Below are 26,185 nucleotides of genomic sequence, written 5' to 3'. Positions count from 1 at the left end.
TGAATCATTGATGGTTATGGCTCAAATAGAAGCTTTTTAAATGCCATTATGTGATAGTTGAACAATTATTTTCAGCTTTGTTATGCAGCTTGAATGACTGAATATTCTGTCATTAGTTGGATAAAAATCAGAGTGGACGATCAACATAATGGCAGGAAGTCAGACTTCAGCTGGAATCCCAGCTCTGGCGCTTAATGGCTGTGAGCCATTGGGCCAGTTGCTCCCCGTCCTCCACCGCCTGAGCCTCTGCTTCCAAATCTCTTGAAATGCAGCTGTCTCTGCTGCGAGGACTGAGATATTGCATGCAAGGAGACTGGTTTGTCCCTTGACAAAAAATAGGCATTTTATAGAACGTAATTGATAGTTTTGATTATTATTAAATTATGAAACATGTTTATAGACATTTAACTGATGTAGCAACTCCCAGAACATGAAATCTAATCTCTCATTTTACAAATGATAAAACCAAATCTCATGTTAATTAAGTGACTTGCCTAAGATTAAAAGTCTGTGGCATTATTATTATAACCTAGACCTCCTGATTTCTACCTTAGTGCATTTTACAGCATTTGACACCTTACTGCTGGTTTCAAAATAAGCTTGAATCCCATAAACCTTAGATTCCCTTGTCAGAATTTCCATGTGAGATATGAGTTCCTAATATGAAAAAGTCATGTTATGTAGTTACACTGCTCCCAAACTACAATTTGATGTTTTATTCAGAGATTTCTCTCAATTATTAGTGTCTGTGATATAATATTAATTAGATATTTGAAGAGACTTTCTCCTATTGATGACAAGCTATGGGGTATTTTTAAGTTCAGATCTGTAGAATGCTCTTTGATTTTTAATTAATAGAACTCTTAAATACCAGAAGCCTTTAACTCCCAACTTTCTATCTTCAATGCGGCTTCTTAATTTCAAAAAAACTATTTGCAATTATTTTTATGACAAATACGCATCTATAACAATCCAAAAATCTGGATTTCTTTATTTCCTGGAAGGCCAAATTGTTAGGTTATAGTATCAAAATATGATCGGTCAATCAAATATGTTTTAAAAAATCTTCATTGCCTCTGTCTACTTTTCCCCTTATTAATTTTTTTACATGACTAATGAGCCAACCCTGTGACAAAGTGTGCTCCTTCATCGTTTTCCTGTATTATTTTAAGTTGTGTAATATCTTAGGTAATTTTTACCATATTGCAGAATCATCACAAAAAACAATTAATTATAAATTCTTTAATAACAACAGCAAACAAAACCCTTATCGCTGTCATGTGTTTTTCATCAAATATATTTACAGATGGTTTATAAAAAATTAGCATATTAAAAGTTCTCATTCTCATTTAAAATGCAAACAGTTCTCATCGGTAAGTACTTTATAGTCTGATAATAATTACTGGCCTTACTAATATTGAGTAATGTTAATGTTTATAGCCATGGAAACAGGCATTTCTGCTTTCTATTTTTAAAGCATGATTCTGGGCTCTTGTGAATCACTATTCAAAGAGGATTTTCAGTATCCAAAAATGTAATCTCTAATCCTTGGAATTTTTCATAATTTTAATCATAGCTCTTAAAGCCAATTTTGTTTCAGTATATCCTGGCAAAACTAAAGCAGAAGTTGAGATGCCTAAGATAATTTTTCCTTAAGATATATTTATGTTGCCTTTCTTTTATTGATTCTTACTGTACATAATCCTTTTTGGATTAAATTTCCTTTTGAGGAAGCCAGAGATACATGATAGATGCTTGCACAGCCTCAAAAACAGTAGGGCATTGTGATGCCAATTCTGCTACTGACGTGATTGTTAACAATTAGTGTAAAAATATACTTTTTGATTTTCCTATAGTTTTTAAAGACAGTTTTTGATCCAAAAAAGTGGGAATGAGAAGTGAAGAAGGATATTGAGGAAGGATTTATTAGCTTAATTCTTTTTATGACCTTTTTGTTAATTGATAATTTGACAAACTACATACTTTTTTAAAACCACTTTATTGAGGCATAATTAACAAACAAAAGCCTGTGCATATTTAGTGTATGCAACTTGATAACCATCACCACAATCTATGCCATAAACATATCCATCACCTCCAAGAGTTCCCTCTCATCCTCTTTGTTTATTACTGTTATTATTATTATTGATAAGAACACTTGAGATAAGATTTACCCTCTGAGCAAATTTTTAAGTATAAAATACAGTCTGAAGTCCTAAAATTATAAAACTACTAGAACAAAACAGAGGAAATCTTGACATTGGTCTTGGTAATGATTTTTTGGATATGACACCAAAAGCACAGGCAACAAAAGCAAAAATAGACACTTAGAGCTGCATCAAATTAGAAAGCTTCTGCACAGCAGAGGAAACCATCAACAAAATGAAAAGTCAACCTATGGAATTGGAGAAAATATTTGCAAACACATATCTGATAAATCCAAATTATATATGGAACTCCTACAGTTCAACAACCAAATCACCCAAGTAAAAAAATGGGTGAAAGAACTGAATAAATATTTTTCCGAAGAAGACATACAAATGGCCAACAGGTATATGAAAACGTGCTCTACATCACTAATCATCAAGAAATACAGACTAAAACCACGATGAGAAGCCACCCCTCATACCAGTTAGGATGGGTATTGTTAAAAAAAAAAAAAAGATAAGTGTTGGTGAGGGTGTAGAGGAAAGGGAGCCCCTTGTGCACTGCTGGTGGGATGTAAACTGGTGCAGACACTTTGGAAAAGGCATGGAAGTTCCTCCAAAAATTAAAACTTGAACAACCGTATGATCCACTTCTGAGAATATATCCAGAGGAATTGAAATCAGGATCTCAAAGAGATACCTGCAATCCTGGTTCATTGCAGCATTGTTCACATAGCCAAGACATGGAAGCAGTCTATCTGTGACTGAGATGTGTGGATAAAGAAAATGTGATATATACACATAGTTTACTTATTTTGGCTTAAAAAGAAGGAAATCCTGTGATTTGCGATGACGTGGATGAATTTGGAGGACATTATGCTAAATGAAATAAGCCAGACACAGAAGGACAAATGCTACATGATACTACTTATAAGATGAATCTGAAATAGTCATACTCATAGAAGCACAGAGTAGAGCAGTGCTTGCCAGGGGCTGCGGGAAGAGGGAAATGGAGAGGTATTAATCAAAGGGTACAAAGTTTCAGATGAATAAAACCTGGAGATCTACTGTGCAAAATAGTGTCAAACCACATACGGCTTCAAGGATGAGTGTTCTCTTTATGTTACATTATATTATTTTCTACATGTTGGCTACATAAAGAGAAATTTTGTGATTAAACACAACAAAGTCATAGACTAAAACAAATGTTGTTTTAAGCATTAATGAGGCATAGTTATTTCTATAGAATAATTTGTTCTTCTATTGATGATGTCAGGCCAGTAGATGGTGTAGGCAGGAGTAATTATCTCCGTCAGAATTATAACTATTGAATTTTAATGTAGGAAGATAGAATGATGACATATTAGGAGAGCGTATATTAAAAAGAACAAACTTGTGAGGATACAGTGAATTTTGCTAAATGTAAAGACTGTTTTCTTGGGTATAATTTTCTGTCTTTTATATATAGCAAAATACCACTGGTTAGGGAGGATGGTATTGCCAAAGTACATGTTTTTCTCTACCAATGACACACAGGACTTTAGTGTTTCCACCTTTCAGAACAAGAGTAGCTAGTGTGCTCCTAGAAAGCACAGTTTAATATTTCTTACATTATTACTCAGTCATCCTGCTTCCAATTACTCTTCTTCATCTAAAATTTCTGTTTTTATCTGACCGATACAATGAACACATTTTCATTGATTATATTTTTCTTTGCCAATGAAATTTTCTTCATCTTTGCCTCCTTAATAGGCACCAAATATCTGTTTTGTCAAAATAATCTCTTCTAGTCATGTTTTTCACATGACCATTGAACTAGAAGTCGTATGATCCATTTTAGTCATTCTTTTTTTAACCTGCATTTCCTTTTTAATGCATAACTTTATATTTCTTACTTTTCCCTTTCTTTAGATGTTTACTTATTTCTAAATAGTATATTTCATCTGGAGAATCTTTATTAGATAACAGCAGGCTTTAATACTTGTGTTAAACTGTTGTGTATTGCTCCATAACTTAAATATAAATGTCTTGTTGCTTCATCTGCGGCAGTCGTGGGAAGAGGCAGAGCAGCATTGCTGAGAGGCCAAAGTTATGAGAAATCAGACTGAGCTAAGTTTGATCTGACTGAAAACATGTAGCACTTACTAGCAATTTGATCTTGGGCACTTTACTTTAAAATTCTAAACCTTACTTTCCTTTTTTGTTTTTTAAATGAGGATTCTAATAGTGATTTGTCAAGCTGACGCTCAGATCTAGGGATAACATATATGAAATGCTTGGCAAAAGTAGATCCTGAAATAATAATACCTATTGTCCTTGTTACCATACTTGTTAGTTTGTAATTATTATTTCAGTAATTACTTTCTGCACAACTTCTTTAAAGAAACAGCTAGATCTAAATAGTGTATTTTTTAATACAAAATTAAATTTAGCCAGTGATACAAAGTACCACTAACTAAATTTCTTTGACCTTTCTTGATCTATCTAGCTTATTTTAAAGGACCTTCTAATTTAATTTCTTAATATAAGCCATAAATGGCTGTAGATACTAAAAAACATAATCTTTCTAAACATGTTAATATCCTGAATTATACAGTTAATATTTCAAAGGCTTTATTAAATAATCTTACTTTTTCCAGGGGCCTAGTTAATATTATTTAAGAATCTAAAGTTACAAGGAATGAAATAACTAGCATGATACTTTTGGATTTACAGATACTTTGAAAACCCCAAAATTCTGACTGGAACAGAAGAATATATGGGTAAAACTTCTTTTGCTTACTCATTGTATGAAAGTCCTACATTAGATCAATTTTGGGTTTATCCAGATTGTCAATGCCGTTCATCTAGAGACTACCAGGAATACACCTATAGTTACACAAGTTGAGTTTATCGCTCTTTGCAGTGAAGGAGAACACATGCCATGGGGAGTCACAGGGAGTATCAATAAAAAGATGTTAGAAAGAACATTTTATAGAGCTTGGACTTTGGGTGGGTGATTTCAAGGGGGATAAGAAAGCAAATATTTGCTTTAAATTGGATGTCAGAAAGAGTGCACAAGTCTATGACTGTGTATCTTAATAAATCTTATATACAGTGAGGAGAGAATAGAATGAGGATAAAGCTGTACTTGGTAAGGACATAGCGTTCACTCAATTTGGCCAAAAGAAGAGGGTGTTTAGTATTTGTGGGTGGCACAGTAACCTTGTATTTGTCTGTGCTTAAAAAAAATTATGAAATAGCCTTGTTTTGTCCCATTTTATCAAGGTCTCAGGGTAACCTTGTCTAAGCTTGAATTCTGTGAGATTATGTTCAGTAGGAGAATACCACGGCCTACCCGTGAGTGCCAGGCCAGCTTCTGAATGTCAGGGATGCCTTTTTTTTCACTTCCTTTCTCAAGATAAATTACAGCCCAAAATATACATCATTATGGTGGTAAAGATACTTCATTTGGGACTTTATTTAAAAATCCTTCCATCATGATGACTACTAACTTATTCTCAGTACGAAAAGCATCTGTGATGTACAGTCATGCACTGCATAACAACATTGTGGTCAATTATGGACTGCATATATAATTGTGGTTCCATAAGATTAGTACCATATAGCCTAGGTGTATAGCAGGCTATCGGTTTGTGTAAGTACACTCCGTGATGTTTGCACAATGACAAATCATCTAACACATTTCTCAGAACACATCCTCATCATTAAGTGATGCATGACTATATAACATCTGGGAGTGTTTCACTGATTTCTAAACAGAGACAAATTTCTGTTTTTGACTATGATGGAATAAGAGAGAGCAGATTTACATTCTGCTTTGAAAATACTAGAAAAACAGACAAAGCATATGAAACAACAGTCTTCAGGCATTGGACAACAGGCATCAAAGGGCTGTGGTCCCTGAGAGAAGAGACGCATGAAGTGATTTCTACGAATGTCATAGTTTACTGTCTGGAGGCAGTTTCCAGGCTGCAGCACAGGGAGGTCTTGCACAACCAGAGACCAGCAGGCTTGCTGAGTTGAGGAGACAGAGATTTGAGTTTGGGGAGCCTACTGTGGTGAAAATTGGTGGTGTGAGGTACCTGAGAGCAGGATGATGCTCAGAGAGAGCCCTGGGGACCTGCAGAAGCTTCCCCTAAAGTTTGGCTGGATGCTGATCTGCACATGTCTGAGAAGAAAGTACCTGTGGGCAGAAAAGAACCTCTGGAGAGCTGGGAAGAGTTTGTACTGCTACCAGTCAATGTGGAAGAACTTCATGCTACATAGCATTGGATAGAGTCCTCAGAAAGGTTTCACGTTAATAGAGGGTCTAAATGAGTCCTTTTATGAAGACTGCCCTAGACCTGCTGTAGTACAGATTAAAGCAAAGCTGAGAGAATCAAACTGATCCCAGGTAACATAACTGTGTGCCAGAATAAAGTCCAATGTTCTTCAAAAGAATACAACAAAATCCAGCACCCAACCACCCAACACTCATGCTTCTCCTCATTCAATCAAAAATTACTGGCCAGCACAATACACCAAAGTCATAAAATAAAGAAACAAAAACCTGATAGAACTGAAAGAAGAAATAAGCAAATTCAACACTCCTCTGTCAATAATTCATAGAACAACTGGAAAATCAGCTGGTATATAGAAGACTAGAATAACAGTATCAACCAACTTGACCTAATTGATATTGATAGTGCATTCCACCTTAAGCCAGAAGAACACACAGTGTTTTCAAGTGCACAAGGAACATTTACCAAATAGAGCATATTCTGGGCTTCAAAGTAAGTCTCAATAAATTTAAGAAGATTGAAATCATACAAAATACCCTTTCTGATCAAAACAGATTTAAACTAGAAAATAATACTAGAAACATATCATATAAATTTTCAAATATTTAGAACTACTAGGTAATTCAAAGAAGAAATCATAAGAAAAGTTAGGAAATATTTCGAACAGAATAAAAATGAAATGATGATATATTGAAATTTTGAGGATGTAACTAACATAGTGGCTAGATTGAAATTTATAAAATTAAATATTTATATTTGAAAAAATAAAGATCTCAAATCAATGATCCAAGTTTCTATCTTAAGAATCTAGACAAAAAGCGAAAACTACATTCAAAGTAAGCAGAAAGACGAAAATAAAGATGAATTAAAATAAAAGAAATTGAAAAAAATTAAAAACAGAACCACAATAGAGAGAAGTCAGTACATGAGGATCTGATTCTTTAAGAGCAATAGTATTGATAGACCTCAAGCCAAACTATCAGAAAAAAGGAAGAAGACACAATTTACCAATATCAAGAATGGGGGTGCATCAGCACAGATACTACAGAAACGCTCAATGGATAATAAGGGAGTATCATGAATAATTTTCTGCCAATAAATTTGGCAACTTAATGAAATAAAAAATATTTTTGAAAGATACAACTTACAAAGTTCACTTAAGAACAAAGAAATAATCTGCATAACTGTATATATGTGTGTGTATACATATGCATATTAAAGAAATTATACTTGTCATTAAAATATTTCCAATTAAAAAAATTCCATGTCCAGATGTGTTCAGTGGTGAATTCTTACAAACATTTAAGGAAGAAATAAATCCAGTTCTATATAAATTCTTTCAGAAAATAAAGGAGGAATACTTCCCAACACATTTTATGAGTTGTAATCATTTTATGACACCAAAATCAGACAAAAGCATTACAAGAAAAGAAAATAACAGACCTGTATCCCTCATTAATAAAGATGCAAAATTCATTAACCAAACATTAGAAAATGAAGTCCAGCAATGATTTGAAAGGGATAATAAATAAATCATGCACAGTAGGTTTAATTTTAGGAATACAGATTGGTTTAACATTTGAAAACCAAAATATATTTTACCATATTAATAGATTAAAGAAGAAAAACCAGATGATTATCTCAATATATGCAGAAAAAGTATTTGGCAAAATTTAACACCCATTCATAATTAAAAACTCTCAGCAAATTAGCCCTTGCCTAACTTCATACTTAATGGTGAAAAACTGAGTACTTTACTGTTTAAGTTGGGAACGAGGCAAGAATGAAAGGAAATAAGCACATGAAAATGTGTTCATCATCATTAGTCATTAGGGAAATGCAAATTAAAACCACCACAGGATACCAATATGTAACTTTTAGAATGGCTAAATTAAATGGCTCTTTTAAAATTAAAGAAACTGAAAAGACCCAGTGTTTGGAGCAACTGGAACTCTCTCACACGTTACTGCTGAGAGTGCAAAACAAGATAGCCACTTTGAAACACGGTTTGGTAGTTTTGTTTAAAGTTAAACATTAAGAGTGGGACACTGCAATTTCACTTTTAAGTATTTACCCTGAAGCAATGAAACATATTTCTACACAAAGACTTGAATGATTATAGCACTTTCATTATAATAGCCTTGGACTAGGAACAACCCAAATGTCCATCAGCTGGTGAATGGATAAACAAATTATAGTATATTCTTACAATGGGACAGCCCTGAGCAGTACCCGGGAACAAAGCACTGATGCCATAGTATGGTGGATGAATTTCAAATGCACATGCTAAGTGAAAGGAGCCAGACAGGCAAGACTCTATACTGTCTGTTTACATTGTAGCACATTCAAGGAAATGCACAACTACAGTGACAGAAAGCATATCAATGGTTCCTTGGGACCAGGGGTGGGCTAGGAGTAGGGTTGGCTGCAAAGGATGTGGAGAGTACTTTGTGAGGTCATGGAAATGTTCTCTATCATATTTCCAATGCTGGTTAAATGAGGCATACATTTATCACAACTAATTTATTTGTATACTTCAAATCGGTGAATTGTTATAATATGTAAATTAACTTCAATAAAGCTGATTAAGAAGAACAAAGACAAATAAGTATCTCATTATTATTCACCAGATGGTTTCATGAACTTACCTTCATTCCCATTTTTGTTTGCTAAATCTATGAGTTCTTATACTGGCTTACACTAAGTTGAAGTCAGATAGTAAAATGCCTCCAATTTTGATTTTCTTTTAAAAAATTGTTTGCATTCCCATATATATATTTTAGAATTAGCTTGTTCATTTCTAATCTCCCCCCACACACACCAAAAAGAAACCCTCTGAGATTCCGACTGGAATTACATTGAATCTATAGATCACTGTGTCGGAACTTCCATCACCAAACATACCATAAATGTATTCAGACCAGACATAATGAAATGGGTTATTTTTGGTAGAATTATATCCAAGCAAAAGATATTAGTCACCTAAATAGTTTGGGTAAAATCAAAGCTCATCTTCAGCTAGTAACAATGTCGTATGTATCTCGGGTAGAGCAAGTGGGGGAATTTTCCTGGGACCTGAGGATCTAGAGGGCTTGTGCGCAGTTACAAAGGATGGCAATTTGATCCTAGTTCGTGAGCATCATTAAAATTCAATTTTAGGCACCTTTGTAGGAATAGTTCTGTTGTTGCATTATTTAATTTTGTCTTTCCAACTGGCTTTGTGACAAGGTTTAAAATACATTTGATGAGAAAATAGTAATACAATTTTCTCTGTTGTTAACACTCCAGAGCACCTCACTCTAGGGACAGGATTGGCTGCCTATCAGGCGGAAAGTGGCCTGGCTTTTCCAGTCTGTTCCCCAGTGTCATCCTTATTCCTCACTGACATACTCCAACATGGGTCTTACTCTGGCGAATCCTCTTTTTGGGAACTGCATGAAAGGAAGGCTTTGAGGGTCTTTCCGTCTTTTGTACAATTCTAGATAAAATCTATAAGACATAAAGAATAATCCTGACTTTGAAAATGTCCAAGTTTGTTCTTCAATAGGAAGTGGGTGTTAAGAACAGAGAAGTTCTCCGATATCCTTTGGGGCTCTCCAAGGATTCCTAGGAAAAGGCTCAGACACTCACACTGAGAAGCAGGGCAGTGGGGGTGGGACTGAGTGTTTCTTTTCTCCTCTATCGCTCTGTGCTTGCACACAGGTGCTTCTGACTGGCTGGGCTCACAGGCAGGAAGGGTCTCGTGTCAGACTTCAAGCACCGCAGTTGTTAAAATGTCTGGAGAGGAGAATAGGATTTATGGGTCTGAGTATGTTTTGAAGTCATTCCGTAAACAACAATTTTTGCCAGTTAATCTGTGTTTGGGTTTTCGATCGAATTTCTTTTTCTAACTTATGTTGTAAGAGGACAGGTTACGGATTAGTGTTCTGAAGTTAAAACTTGCATCTGCCTGGCAATGTGCTCAGTAGTGTTCTCAAACCAGGGGATATCCAGGCTGGCAGCATGCTAGAATCACCCAGTGAGCGTATAAATATAGCACTGTCTGCACATCCTCGCAATAAATCAGAATCTCCGTAGGAGGGTGCTGGTACTGGCGGTTTCTTTTTAAAGTTCCCTGGGAGATTTTGATGTGCAGTCAAGGTTAAGAATCATTATCTCCACCTTAACAGTATCCCATATCCTAGAGATGCTATCAAGTCTTATCTGGGATTGATGTTTCCTTTTCTGTCTACAACCCTCTCCTAACAACCATTACAAATAGTTTAAGAACGCAATTATCTAAAATCTGCCTTTGTCTGACATAGAAACTGCACCAGCTTTTATGGTACCAGTCAAATAAACACATTAGATTTGAGTTTTAAATGGATTATTATAAATATTTGCATTCAGGTACTGAAGAACAAGAAATCAGGAAAATGTATCTCCTTAACTTGTTTTCCTTCACCTCAGAGCACCTGTGTCTCTGAACAGCTTTCTCATACTTGTAGTCATTGCTGATTAATTGCATGAAAGCTGTTGTTCTGTTGTGCTTGCTGCAATGTTAGCATTATAGCGAGGACTCGTGTGTGGCCAGCATACATCTTTGAAAATCAGATATCATAAAATTCATGATGTCTTATCAAGAAAGAAGAATCCAAAAACTTAAAAAAATACATGCAGTTATGTTTATTGAAAAGAAGAAGTGGGTTGTTTTACAAGCACTATGCCTTTATCAACTAATATTCTAGGCAGCATCACTCCTCTGTACATCACACACTCTTCTCTGACCCTTCCCATTTCTCCTTTGCTTTCTATCTTCCCTACTTCATGAGCTCTTTCCTTTAAGTATATGCTCAAGTTTTTCTCACAAAGAAAGCCCATTCGTGAGCCAATGTTCCCCTTTAGCTACTGTTCTATTTCCTCCCTTTATGTATGTCATTGAGTATGCATTATTTTCTAAGGGACAGAAACTCAATTTGAACTGGCTTAAGCAAAAAAAGGGAACTCATAATCCAATGACTTACCAAAGGAGAAGTTAACAAAAAATCTCAAAAACCAAAAAACCAAAACACCACCCTCCACTCCTGCTCAGGCAGCAACAATGATAATAACGCCACACGCTTCTATCAGGCTTCACTGTCACCACAGTGTTTTTGCACTCATTATGGCATTTAATTCTCCAGTAACTGTGAGGTAAATATGCTATCATATAGGTTAAAAAAGAAGAAATGGGGCTGGCCCTGTGGCTGAGTGGTTAAGTTCGTGTACTCCACTTCTGCTGCCCAGGGTTTCGCTGGTTCGGATCCTGGGCGTGGACATGGCACTGCTCATTAGGCCATGTTGAGGCAGCGTCCCACATGCCATAACTAGAAGGACCCACAGCTAAAATATACAACTATGTAATTGGGGGATTTGGGGAGAAAAAGCAGAAAAAAAAAGAAGAAGAAACAGAGTCTTGGAGAGTTTGAAGTTAAATGTCTTGCGCATTGCTGCACAGTTAGCAAGTGGTAAAGTAAAAACTAAAGTCTTTTGATTCTGAGTTTTGGATCTTCATGAGATAATCACTATATAATACTATGAAAAATAACAAGTTTTGATATTTTAGTAATCTTTTACTTTTTTAATACTGATTAATTTTCAAGTAGTAGTAATCAAACATGTTGCTGGAGCCAGCCTTGCTCGTGGCACCGCTATGGTCATCTCTTTAAGAGAAGTAGTCCTTTCCTTCATCAATAGGGCCACTAGGCTGACTTATCTGTCCTGCGCTTAGACAGACGAGACCTGTGGCCTCAATTACCATAGCGCCTTGATCTGCACACAAATCTATGGCAAAGATTTGCAGATGGTGGTAGGAAAATTTAGTCAAGAGCAAGTATACTTTAAGCAGCATTTGGGGTGTGTTGTTACTTATGAGGACATCTTCAACTGAATGTGGATGGTGACAGCGGAAGAAATTCTTGACCATAACTTTACGACTGGAGCTTGGCAGTGAAGCTTTTCTGTACTTGAAATTGTATGCCATCCACTGAGGTACATGATGACAATCACCATCTACTCTCGGAATGCGTCCTTCTCTTCTCTCACCTCTAAGCCTCTGAGATGCTCTTCCCCATTCCTGCAATCTCATCCCTATCTTCTTTAACTGACTAAACTCCTTCCTGCTGGATAATCTGTATCAGTTAGGGGTGTGTTCTGATTTAAGGAACAGAAAACCCACTTCACAGCGTCTCCTCCTCCAGAAAGAGCCTTGTCTTCCCACCTTACGTGCTATTGAGTGCACCTGCCTTCCCCCAGGGAAAAGCCCCTGAGTCCCATTCACTTCCTGCTGCCAGCTGGAGGTCTGAGATCTCTGTCCCATGCTATTTTCCACGTCTGTTCCAGAGGTGACCCCCAGGGGCTGAAGGCTGGCAGACAGGTTACCTGTCCTCCTTCAGCACACACTGGACAGGAAGAACAAGACAGATGAAAACAAGCAAGCTAACAAACACTCCTTGGAGAAAGTGGAGACTTTGACGCACACAGTCGTATGTGGTCTACAAGGGCAGAGACAGTGAGCACTCCTCTCAGCGGTTCGGCTCCTTGGTTAAGCAAATTGGTAGCCCTCTATGGGCTCTGGTTAAACCCTTTCTTGGCACGTGTGTTGAGGGGATGGTTCTGCCTGTGGGCTGGGCAGTTTTAGCAACTCATTTCTTGTTGGTGTCAGTTCAGAGATTGCTTTACTATTTTACAAGTCACAGGCTGTACCCTTCCTGGGTTGGTCTTCCCTATGACTACAATTCGTTCATTCATTCATTCATTCATGTGCACATTCAAAATATTTGTTGAGCATCTACTTTGTGCTAGGCATTGTGTAGACACTGGAAGCCAATCAGTAAATAAAACAGAAAGTACTAGCCTCAGGAGGTTCACTTTCCAGCGAGGAGAGAAAAAACAAAGAAACAAGTCAGTGTATGGAACAGCAGGGAGATGGTGGTAGTACTACTGTGAAAGGGTGAGAGGCTGAGCTGTGGGTTTAGATAGGGTGGTGAGGGGAATTTGAACAGAGACCCAAAGGGAGGGAGGGAACCATCTGCGGATAGAGCAGCCCAAGCAGAGAGTAAGTGCAAAGGCCCTGAGGTAGGAACTAACTAGGTGCATTATGTTTAAGGAACAGCAGGGACCTGGCTAGGCTGAAGTGCACGGGTGAGTGGAGGGCAGCAGAGAGATCTATCCAGTGGTGGGTAGTTGGTGCAGGTGTTGCAGCAACTTTGGCTTTAGTCAGAGTGAGACAGAAAGATACTGCAAATGTTGAGCTGAAGAGTGATAGATTCGATTTTACATTTTTTGTTTGTTTTTGTTTTTGTTTTTCTTGGTGAGGAAGACTGTGCCAACACCCGTTGCCAATCTTCCTCTTTTGCTTGAGGAAGGTTGTTGCTGAGCTAACATCTGTGCCAAGCATCCTCTATTTTGTGTGTGAGACGCTGCCACAGCAGGGCTTGATGAATGATGTATAGGTCCATGCCCAGGATCTGAACCTGCAAACCCCAGGCTGCCAAAGCAGAGTGCGTGAAAAGTGAACTTAACTGCTGCACCACCTGGCTGGTCCCAATTTATGTTTGAAAGGATCACTTTGCCTTCTTTGAACTATTTGATAGGGAGAAGGGAAGAAGCCTAGAAGCCAGGGTGGTAGAGGTAGGGGAGAGAAGTATTTCTATTCTGGCTATATGTTGCAGATAAAGCAGATAGGATTTCCTGATGAATTGGATTTATGAGGTGAGGGAAAGAGGGAGAGAAGAATGTCTCCAAAATTGGCAGGGATAAGTGGTTCTTAATAGGGGATTTTGGACTTTTGCTTCCCCTAGGGGGCATTTGGCAATGTCTGGAGGCATTTTTGATTGTCCCGTTGGAGTAGGGGTTATGCTACAGAAATCTAGTGGGTAGCGGCCTGGCATGCTGCTGACCAGCCTACAACACATAGTACAGCCCTCCACAACAAAGACTTAGCCAGCCCCAAATGTCAGTAAGTTGGAAACCCCGGCCTAGAAGAAGAGTTTTCACTTACTGGCATGTGGACAAAGGCAGGAGCAGTGGCTGGGGAAAAGCAGGAATTTGTTTGGACATGTTAGACTGGAGGTGCCTGTTATTCGTTCAAGGGGAAGGGGAGGGTAGGCAGCTGGGTATATGTGCTTGGAGTTCAAGATAGAGGTCCAGATTGGAGATCAATATTTAAGAGTCTTCATTGTATGGATAAGATTTAAATTCACCAGGTGGCTGAGATGAACTGGGGGCAGGGGGCAGGGATAGAAGAGCTGGTGCTTGATTCCTAAATCACTCAGACATCTGGAAATCGGGAGATGAGAAGGAAATTGAAGAGGCTTAGAAATGTCTAGTGAATCAGGAGGACCTAGAGAGATGTTCCGGAAGCCCAGCAAACACTTTTAGGTCTTAAGGATTGATAAAGCACATTCAATGCTCTTGAGAAGTCCAGTAGGAGAAGGATGCAAACTGAGCATTGGACTGCAAACTCTTGGCGAGTTATTCCAGGTGCAAACGCAGGGCAAAAGCCCAGCTAGATCAGTGGCAAGAGAGACGGCGAGTGAGACAAAGAAGAAGAGTGACGCCTGGTGACATGTAAAGAAGGCAGTAAAAATTCCCATATTCCTACACTCTGGAGAACGATTTCCAGTCCTGCTTGTGCATGTGGGCACATACCACCAGGATGCCAGTGAGGTTAACGTGTAGATGCAGTTTTCTGTTTTGGCCGCTCTTTTTGAACTTAACGTTCATAATATTTACAGCTGTATTTGTTTCCTAATGCTGCCATGATAATTCACGACAAACTGAACAGCTTAAACCACAGACATTAATTTCTTTATGGTTACATGGGTCAGAATTTTGGTCCGATCTCCCCTGGCTAAAATGAAGGTGTTGACAGGGCTGGGTCTCTTTTCTAGAGGTTCCAGGGGAGCATCTGTTTCCTGCCTATTTGGGTTCTTGGCAGAATTCAATTCCTTTTGGGTGTAGGACTGTAAGCTGAGGGCTGGTCTCGACTTCGAGAGGTCACCTGCATTCCCCGGCTTGCGGCTCCCTTCCTCCATCTTCACAACCAGCAATGGTGGAATGAGTCCTTCTCATACTCTGAATCTCCGCTCCTTCTTCTTTTGTCACCTCTCCTTGATGGACTCTTTTGCCTTCCTTTTCCATTTTTAAGGACTTGTGTGATTAGATTTGTCCCACCCAGATCATTCAGGATAATGTCCCATGCCAACGTCCTTAGCTTTGATCACGTCTGCTAAGTCCTTTTTGCCACATAAGGAGGCATATTCACAGGTTCTGAGGATTAGTGCATGGATGTCTTTGGGCGGCCATTATTCTGCCGACCACAATCGTGTTAATCATCTGATAGCACAGCTGCATGGCTGTATGCTAGCAACTATACGAATCTCGTCTAATTACTTTTAAACATTTATTTTATTGTTGGATGTTTGTATATTTTAAAATTTTGCTATCTCAAATAGTACTATGGTGACATCCTTTTTGCCTTCACCTTTTGTTATATCTTTCAGTGAAGTTATTTACATCTTTTTGACACTAGCTGGCAGAGCTTGTTTCCTCCCATTTTCTGCCTCCTCAAGTCATTTTCTCAGCTGCAAGGAGAGGGGATGATCTGTCATTTTCAGTCCCAGGGCAACAGTAAATAAGGATGAGTCAAGTGACCTTTTTTTATTAATATTTTGATCCATTCATGGTTGTAATATTGCAAGTCTCCTCATCTCCCCCTTTTCCAAATCATCTTGCACGCAACCACTAGATCACAGAGATAAGGAAACTGGGGCATAGAGAGCTTAAGCTACCTGGCCAAGATCAAACAGCTAGTGAGAGGAGGAGCCAGGAGTCTGGATCCAGATCCGTACTCCTAACCTCTAGACATGCTTCCTTTTCTGCATTCCTTTCCTGACTCCCTCTCTCTTCAAAGCCAAGGAGAAGTAACTTCTGTGTCTCCCCTCCAGGTTCCCACTGTGTGCCCACTCTGCACAATTCCGTCACACTCCTGTGCATGGTTCTCTCTACTACTTCTAGGTTGTGAGGATCATGAGGGACCTGTGTTTGCTACTAACTACCACTATTACCCGCCTCTCACTTTAAGTATTTACATGCAGAAAAGTAGTGGTCGCTTGACAACCGTCCTGAGCCCTGGCCCATAATACCTCCTGGGGGTAATGATACCTCACAGAGTTTTGTAAAGATTAAATAGGGTAATTTATGTAAGGCGGATAGATGAGTCCTGGCAAACATTAAATGCCACAGAAGGTTTCGATCTTATCATCATTCAGGTGACAATCTTGAAGGAGTGACTGCTCACCGGGTACAGACTGGAATGTGAGGGTGGGAGGCAGATGAGGAGAGCGTACCAAGCAGGCGGAAATGTGAGGGGACTGTGAGCACAGGTGCTCAGGCTGCAGACTCGCAGGTTAGGGAACTTACACAGCTCCCTCAGAGCAGGCAGGAGTGGGGGTGATTTAATCAGATTCATACTTTAGAAAGATTTTTCTGGTAGCTATTTAATAAATGTGCTGCATGCATCCAAAATGAAAGGCAGGTAAATAAATTAGTTTAAAAAAAAGAATCAGAATGATGCATTGGGGATGGAGGAGGGAGCTACATGAAGAAGGTGGAAGCTATAGCAACCGAGCCTGAGTGGGCCGGGGGGTGGAAAGAGGCGCTGGATCAGCTGAGTTGTGACGTCATTTCCTGGATGAGGAACCCACGGGACGGAGTCCTGACCCCGTGCTGCCTTAGAGGTGCCTACCAGACAGCCAGGGGGAGGTGTCTAGAAGGCAGCTGGCAATGCAGGTCTGACCTGGCAGGATAAATTGGAATGTCATCAGCAAAGACAGATAGTGGTGGTCAAAGCGGTTGATGAGGCTGTATGGTAATCATTATCAGTAGCATTATCTTTCAATGGCAATTCAAAGCAAGCACAGTTAACATTCAATCATATATCGGGAAAGAATGTAATCAGAAGGATAAATTGTGTGTCTGGAAATGCGGAGCTTGAGTGACAGGAAGTATAACTGTTTAGTGCCAGAAATAGAGGCAGGAGGAGGTAGGATGGAAATGCATGAAAATAAATATCCTTAGTGTTTATCCCAGAAATGGAAATTTTCCTTAACTGTTGGGACATTTTTCCTCACCTACCTTCGAGATGTATGCTTAGCTACCACCTGTCACATAAAACTTTAGACGCTATTGGCTTAACAGGTTGAACATTAACGTGGGCATTGACCCCATAGGCTGTCTCACACAAAATTTTAAAAACCTCTTAAGATTCAGTTATATTGTTAAACCGAACGGTTTTTCTGAGGCGTTGTTATGCCCCTTCCGTCCCGCAGGTGGCACTGTTAACTCACAGTCCCGGCCGCGGTCAGCCGCGCTCACCAGCCTGGCCAGGAGGTCGTCCACATGGCCGTGCCCGTCTAGGACTCGTGTGTCCAGTACGTGCCACTGGGAAGGTTCTGAGGACAGATTATAGTAAAATGGGGACGACGTTTATATTTTATTGACGCTTTTATTTTGGTGAGGGGAAAAGCTATATTTGGAATAAAATTTTAGATGGAGAAATATCTGGGTTTTTGGTAACATCTTTTCCCCCTCCCAGAATTGCAGGCCAGTTTACGCACAGCAAAGTATCTGGGTTGGGTTTTCTTATTTCTTATTTGCCACAACTGTATATGATCAGTGTTTGTGCTTTTAGGGCAAATCTGTGGGCAGGCTCAAAATCCAGCGTGAGCATGCACGTAGACCAGGAAACGTGGCTGTCTGCCTTTCTGCTTGTCACCATGTAAGTGAGCACTGACTGTGGACACTTTCTGGTGTTTAGCAGTCACCCACTACTCTGCTAGGAGGACGGACAGGCTGCCGGAACTTTCCCCAAGTCAGAAATGGTTGGTTTTATGGTTGTGCCTTTGACTGGCTATTGCTCAAACCTGACCCATCCTTACAGCACTATCTCCATTTCCTTTTGTTAAAAGGGCTTTGTATTTAGAACTGTTTACTGAAGTGGTTGAGTGAAAAGAGATGTTATGTTAAGTTGGATATATATTTCTGAGTGTGCAGAATTACAGATATATAGAAAGATGCAGAATGGGCAGTCAAAAAATATTACAGGTGGCAATTACTGGGTGGTGCGGATTTTAGAGTTTTTTTAATGCAGTTGTCTATATTGTTTGAATGTTCATCAAGCAGTATATCATTTTTAAAGAGCCTTATTGAAGTATAATTTTCATACCATAAAATTCATCCATTTAAATCAATATGTAATTTTTACAAAAGGCATATCACCATTAAAAATCATGGGTAGGAAAGACAGAAAAAGAAAAACTGGGCTCACAGAGCATGCCTTTCCTATACCTTTCCTGTTGTGGGAAAAGTGATTTGTGTGGAGACTTAAAAGACATTTTGGATGAAGGTGACATATAAGCTCAACTAGCAATTTTGTTTATTTATATTTTGTTGAGGAAGATTAGCCCTAGCTAACATTTGTGCCAGTCTTCCTCTATTTTATATGTGTGTTGCTGCCAAAGCATGGCTGTCGAGTAGTGTAGGTCCATACCCGAGATCAGAACCCGTGAACCTGGGCTGCTGAAGCATAGTGCACTGAACTTAACAACTAGGCCATGGGGCTGGCCCCCTCAACTAGCAATTTTTAAAAACAAAAGCGGTGTTTGCTTTAAAATTGTTCTTCCTTCTTTTTGGCTTTCAGTTCTCTGAGATTGTGCTTTATCAAGAACAATTCAGCATGCCCTTGTTTCAATAAAGCAGGTATACAATTCAACAATTTTAGTGTTTTCTGGGATGGTTTGGAAATTTTGCATTTCTAACCTTAAACTTTTTCAAAGATTCCAAAAGTTTCAAGATTGCGGTCTTGGACTGGAAAACTCCCAAGAGCAATTTCCTATGAAATTGTGCTGTTTCTATTTCAGGAGAGAAACAGTGACCACATAATAGAATTTGATGATTTCCCATTCTGTAACTATGCACAAACCAAAAGTAGGAGTAGCATTTCACTAATGCATCCAAACTGTTCAACTGATACCATTTGAAAGACAAGGAAAGAATTAATTGAAGAAAACATTTTATATTAGTGGTTTTATTTTTTCAGTTAGTTAATGGTGGCATCGTGAGAAATATTGCACATCCAAAATGAAAAATCCAGTGTTACACATTTATATGATATCCTTGACTCCGTATTAAGTAGGAAGATTTGCCTAAATGTTGAGCACTGTGATGACCTTTCAAAAAGTCCAGAGAGGGGCCAGCCCATGGCATAGTGATTGAGTTTATGTGCTCTACTTCAGCAATGCAGGGTTCGTGGGTTCATATCCCAGGAGCAGACCTACACACTGCTCATGAAGCCATGCTACAGGGGTGTCCCACATACAAAATAGAGGAGGATTGGCACAGATGTTAGCTCAGGGCCCATCTTCCTCACCAAAAAATGTCCAGAGAAAGAGATTTAAGGAGGGTTTTTAAAAGCTCGTATAATAGTTTAAAAGCATTGCTCTTTTAGAGAAAAATGGGCTGCCAATCCAATCATCCATAACATGTCAGTCATTTAAAAAAATTATTTCCAAGTTCTACAACATGCTTCTCAGCAAGAAGAACTTTAATAATAGCTAATATTTATTATATGTCTGTGATATGCTTGCATTGTGCTTAGCACTTGGCAGTTATTTCTTTTCATTATAAGAAAATATAGCTTTTCAGAGGATTTAACCAATTTTATGTCATATAAGGGAGGGCATTTAAGAATGTATGATAATATGATTATATTTAAAACCAGGTCGTACATCAAATGATGTAATTCTAGTCATAACTTGGGAGTCATGAAGAAGCTAGGCATTTCACATGCCTGTGAAATGGTCCGTCTCTAGAGGTGGCACCACATGTGCATTTCAGTGTGCATATGCCCTTTCCTGCTGCAAAAGATCCTATCCACCTCAGTTACAGGCTTAAACTCTTTATCCCAGGGTCTGAGCTGGGTGGGATTTCTAATATGAAGCCAACATTTTTTCTCCATCGTTCTCTTCAAGCATTCTTGGAGATTTTCCTTTTTCAGCCCTTATTTTCATCTCTGGAAAATCAGAGAGTTTTCTGATTTCTTTCAGAGATTAAAAAAAAATTCTAGCCTGGTCTAATACAATCATCTACAAATTTAAAATTTGTCTCCTTCCATTGCTCAGGCTCACCTCTGGGCCTGTGGGACTTGCTATACAAAGTGGTCAAGATCACATTTATACACCTTAAAATATGAGTAAGGAAGCTTGGTAGGGAGCATATGACTGCTGATGTAGTGGGGGATGCGGCGCGCAGTAATATTCCTGGGATATTAATAGTAATATAATAGTAATATTAGCTTCCATTGTCGTAAAAGCGTGGCATATCAATCCTGAAGGGACTTTGAGCATCATCGAGTTCAACCCTTCCATTTGTGTTTTGCCTTCTTTTACTTTTTAGTTGATAAAACTAAGAACTGGATAAATTAACCAATTTTCCCAAAAATCACAAAGAAAGTTAATGGCAGACCAAAATTGGAACTCAGGATTTTACACCACTGGTCAATTATTCCCCAGTATGCCATGACTACTAGGCCATGTTGATTACATGCATAACTTGATAAAGAGAAAAATTTATTTTTAAAATATAGTTTTATAATTGTTATTATGAAAAACTAGTAAAGAATAGAAATGGATAAATATTGTAGATGCTTCATAACTTTCTTTTATCATATATAAGAACATTTTTAAATGCATATCACTCATAAATCCTAATATGTTGATCGATTTTGTGCTTAGCTTTTGTTTAGACGTGTCATGGATGTTTAACTCTGCTCCGCTCATCCTGTGTTTCTCCCATACTGCTGAACACGCACATATATTTCTATAAATATATGAAGTTTTAAATTATCATTAAAATAATTATATTTTGCTTATGGTGAATGTTGGTCTCATAAAAAGATACCACTCCTGTAGGTAAGTCTGTCTCTAGATAATGAGACAAAATAAGGTAATAAATTCATGTATTTCCCACAAAGAAAAATTATTTTATTAAATGAGAAGAGACTCATTACATTTTCTGTAATACCAATTACAATTGAAGAAAAATAAATGTGTTTTTTTCCTATGAAAAAGGGACTTTTCTGGTGATCTGTTTTTGTTCCCTCCACTCCACTGTGGTATAAATTTTTCAGTGAGTCCTTTGATGCCAGAACTCCACTTACCTATCTCCCCACTGGATGAATTAACATTCTCATTTATATTCATCTCATACTCATTTCATAACTGTTGACACAGACTGCACCTAATGGTAGTCACAACAGAGAACCCAGAAGAGGAAAGAATAACAATACCTTTACATAGTTTTACTAAATACTTTTTCTTATCTTTTTCTTTTAAATGTGTTTTAGGATGGATGCTTCCGTCTCATTTTATTCCCAACGCATATAGTCAAATTTCAATCAACTTTGTTTGTTCTGAAGCTGTATTATATCTTCTTTATTCATTGTTTTAGAGAAATTAAGAATAAGAAGAGTAAAAGATTATATTTTCCCTTCATTTATTCTTTTTCTGAAGGTTATTGTTTGTTTATGTAGATCCAAGTTTCTGACCTATATTATTTTCCTTCTACTTGAAGAACTTTCTCAGTTTTTGTGGGGGTTTTTATTTTTTATTTTTTTGGCCTCAGTTTTTGTCTGAGAAAATCTTTATTTCTCCTTCACTTTTGAAGGATAATTTCACAAGGTATAGAATTCTAGGTTGCCGGTTTTTCTCTTTTAGCATTTTAAATATTTCACTTCACTTTCTTCTTGCTTGCGTGGTTTCTGACAAGAAGTCCAATGTAATTCTTGTATTTGTGGGAGTCTTCTAAAGATAAGGGGCTTTCTTCCTCTTACTTCCTTCAATGTTTTCTCATTGTCTTTGGTTTTCTGCCATTTGAATACAACATGGTTAGATGTGGAGTTTTTTGTGTGTGTGTGTATGGTTTTTATCCTGCTTGGTGTCCTTTGAGCTGCTGGAATCTGTTGCATAATATATGGCACTAATTTTGGACACTTTGCAGCTGTTATGTCTTCAAATATTTCTTCTATCTATTTTTCTTTCTATCCCTTTAGTATTCCAATTACAGAATGGAATGTTACAACTTTTGATATTTTTCCACATCTCTTGTATATTCTGTTTTTTTTCTTTTAAATTACTATTCTTTTTCTCTTTGAGTTCAGTTGGGGCAATTTCTATTGACTTATTTCTTTTGTTGACTTTTCCTTAGATATACCAACTATACTAATGAGTATATCAAAGGAATTCTTTATTTTTGTTATTGTGTTTTGAGTTCTAGCATTTCCTTTCAATTTTTTTATAGTTTGCATCTCTCATGGATTATCTAACTAGTCTTGCAAGTTATTTACTTTTTCCATTAGAGTCTTTAAGATATTAGTTGTAGTCACTTTAAATTCTCTGTCTAATAAATTCCAACATCTTGGTCATATTTGAGTCTGGTTTGGGTGATTTTTTTGTTTCTTCATACTATGTTTTTTCTCAATTTTTGACATATCTCAAAATTTTTTGTTGAAATCCAGAAATGTTGTGTAGGGCAGTAGATACTGAGGTAGGTAGGCTTTTAGTGTGAGGATTTATGTTAATCTGGCCAGGAGTTGGGCAGTGTTTGAGGATTATTGGGCTTACAGGCATGAGAGTCTTCAGTTTCCTCCATGAACCTTGTCTTTGCCTCCACTTTTGCTTTGGCACTTGTGCTGCTCCTTAGAGCGTCTGTCTCTTGCAGTCTTCCCAGCTTTAATCCATAATTATTGTTACTAGAGGTATATTAGCACACAGGTAGGGAGTAATGGGTGGACAACCTCTAGTCTTTCAACTAAATTTTGGTCTGTGGAGTGCGTCTCAATGGTGTGGCTTTCATGAGTGTGTCTGTCTTTCCTCCAGGGTGGAGTCATTGCCTCCTAATCCCTTCCCCAGCTGCAGAGTCCTAGTCTATGTTTGTGAAACCCTCTCCCCTCTAGGTTGATGCTTTCTTTTCTTTCTTTCATTTATTTTCCAAGGGGAAACAGAGGCTGGAGTTGGGTTAAGAGGGGCAGATGAATGGGATTTCACTGTTGCTTTCTGGTGATTTCCTGCCCAAGGTTAGGACTTCGATCTGTAAGGGAGAAGAGTTTGGGCAAATAACACAATGATTATTCTTTCCCTCCCTCTGCCAGGCCCATGGGGGGAGCTCTCTGAGATTCTCCTTGATCTTCCCTGTGAGAGCCTAGTGAGGTTCTAGAGGAAAAGTCTTCAAAAGTATGGGGGCTCCTTATGACTGCAGCTGATACTTGTCCTCTAGCAATTTGTCACAATTCCTACCTTAATATTCTTATCAGCTTGTGGCATCCTGTGGTTTCTGCTCTAGATAAGCAAGTCTCAGGTTCTTTAGCTCCCGGGAGGTGACTATCTTTTCAGATTTGAGGATGATGGTTTGCCCTGAGACCTCAGTTCTCTGATGAATCAAAAAAAAAATAATTAATTTTCATCTTGTTCAGCCTGTTCTTATTGTAAGGATAGGAATCCTGACTTTTAATTTCTTCTTTAAATTTTATTTTTATTTATTTATTTTTGATAAATATAAATTGTATATATTTAAGGGTGTACAATGTGATGTTTTGATATGTATACATTGTGAAATGATTACCACAATCAAACTAACATATCCATCACCTCTCATTCTTACCATTTCTTTTTTTTGTGGTGAGACCACTTGAGATTTACATCTTAGCAAATTTTGAGTATAAAATACATTATTATTAACTATAGTCACCATGCTGTACATTAGGTCTCATTCATCTTATAACTGGAAGTTTGTACTCTTTGATCTCTCAGTTTACTCCTTGAGAGAATTGACCCTTTCAGCACTTTCCAACTATTACATTTTTTGTTGTTGTTATGAATCTTTTGATCTGCATTTCTTAATGAACTCAGAGTCCAGCTGCATACTGCCATTCTAGCTTAAGCTCTTCCATACGGTTAGCAATTTCTCTTCGTCTTCCTCCTTCTCTTCTCTCTTATTCTTTTTCTCCATATCTTCAAAGAATTCTTGATTACTCTTGGACTTAGATATCACTTTTATATTAGTCTTCATGCTACATATCCAGTCTAGATTTTTATATCTTACTTGGTTTGTCCTAAAATCTTAGAATTAAAATTAACAATGAAATTTTTGCTTGTTTTTCTTCTCATCCACTCAAAATAAGAATAATCAAATCTTAGTTCAATATTTCTGCTTTCCTAATGATCAAGCCAATTTCTTATTCCAAATTTTCCTTTTGTGTTTATAAAAATTTATCACACTAAAATCCTGGAGTAATCGTTTATTTCCCATCTCTTTCAACTTTTATATTAGCCTTTAGTTCTTTTCTTCCTCTCCACTCCTTCTTCCTCCACACATGCCTCTTTTCATTATGTGACACCTGCAATTCCTACCTAACAGGTTTTTCTGCCACTATTATTTATCCTATCTAGTTTATTCTTTGTATCTGTGTCAGATTTATCTACAGCCACTTTCTATCTCATTAATATAAAATTGTTCCATGCCACCTACAGGGATGAAACCAGATTCTCTCCTCTCTCGTTCTCAAGGTACTATATTATCTAACCTGTCAGTCATCTCTTTTTACTATCCATAATACATAAAATCCTTTAGTGAGGTTAGTTTTCTCCTGCTATGATTTATGCTGTTCTCCTATCACTCGCCTCTTTCTCATGTTCCTCTCTCTATAAGAGTTCCTCAAGACATAAATCAAGATTATTTTAACATGTTTCCTGACAACTTATTCCATCGTGATCTGTGTCACTTTTAACTAACTAAAACCTGAGCTGTATCCCACAGATTAGAATATATGATATGCTGTCTTGTTCTGTGGTTGTTTCACAAGCATAGGTCTTGATTCCCCCAAGTACAGGGACTCTAACGGTCTTTGAAACAAGTGTAGTGATATATACCCAGCTGGAGCCCAAGAAGCACTCCTAGGCGAATTAAAATTTCAGGGCTGAGTCTATGTTGGGTTACTATAACCCCACAGAAACTCTTATTCACTTAATGTGAGAGTTGACCATTATTTCTTATTTGTGCTTTAAAAATATCAACATGTTAAAGAAGGCTATGATAATAACAAAACAAGATAAACTGACTGTGAAGTCAAGGAAGAACACTGTTAAGAAACATCTGTGTAACCTTAAAGAGGCTTGTTAGAGATACAGCCTTGCTGTTATATGAAGATAAATTAAGGAACTAACTACACTAAACAGAGGCAATCTGTTAAAGTCAACATTAATCAAAATCCAAATTATGGTTACTTTTGATTTTGCACCCAACTAAAAGGAGTAGCGAGTGGAGAGCAAAAACAACTCTTTCCTTTAGCTGTTAATTTACAAGGGCTCAAAAAATATAGTCATTAATATATTATTTATTAAATGCTGATCTTCACAAACTGGAATCAACAGTTACAGTGTACTAGACTGCGATTAATCTCAGGATTTCCTCTGAAGCTAGCTGAAAGTTTGTCATCAGTTAGGCAAAAAAACAAGTTCGTATAAAATTGTTCCTGGATAAAACATATAAAGAGCAATTATACATGTAATAATATTATCACTCATCTTTGATGTGCCATACAAAGCCAGTATAATGAACTTTATTTTGCACTAGTATTTTAGAAATAGCAAATCTAATGCTTTGGCAAAGATGCTAGACCAA

General features: G+C 37.7%; 1 protein-coding gene across 1 annotated transcript in view; it reads left to right on the top strand.

The window, feature by feature from the left end:
• The window catches only part of PXDNL (peroxidasin like), a 443,189-nt gene that overhangs the window by 247,726 nt on the left and 169,278 nt on the right, over positions 1 to 26,185 (top strand).

Source organism: Equus quagga, chromosome 16, assembly GCF_021613505.1.
Source record: "Equus quagga isolate Etosha38 chromosome 16, UCLA_HA_Equagga_1.0, whole genome shotgun sequence".
Taxonomy (NCBI): domain Eukaryota; kingdom Metazoa; phylum Chordata; class Mammalia; order Perissodactyla; family Equidae; genus Equus; species Equus quagga.
The sequence above is the reverse complement of the archived record's forward strand: the minus strand, read 5'-3'. Positions and strand labels throughout refer to the sequence as shown.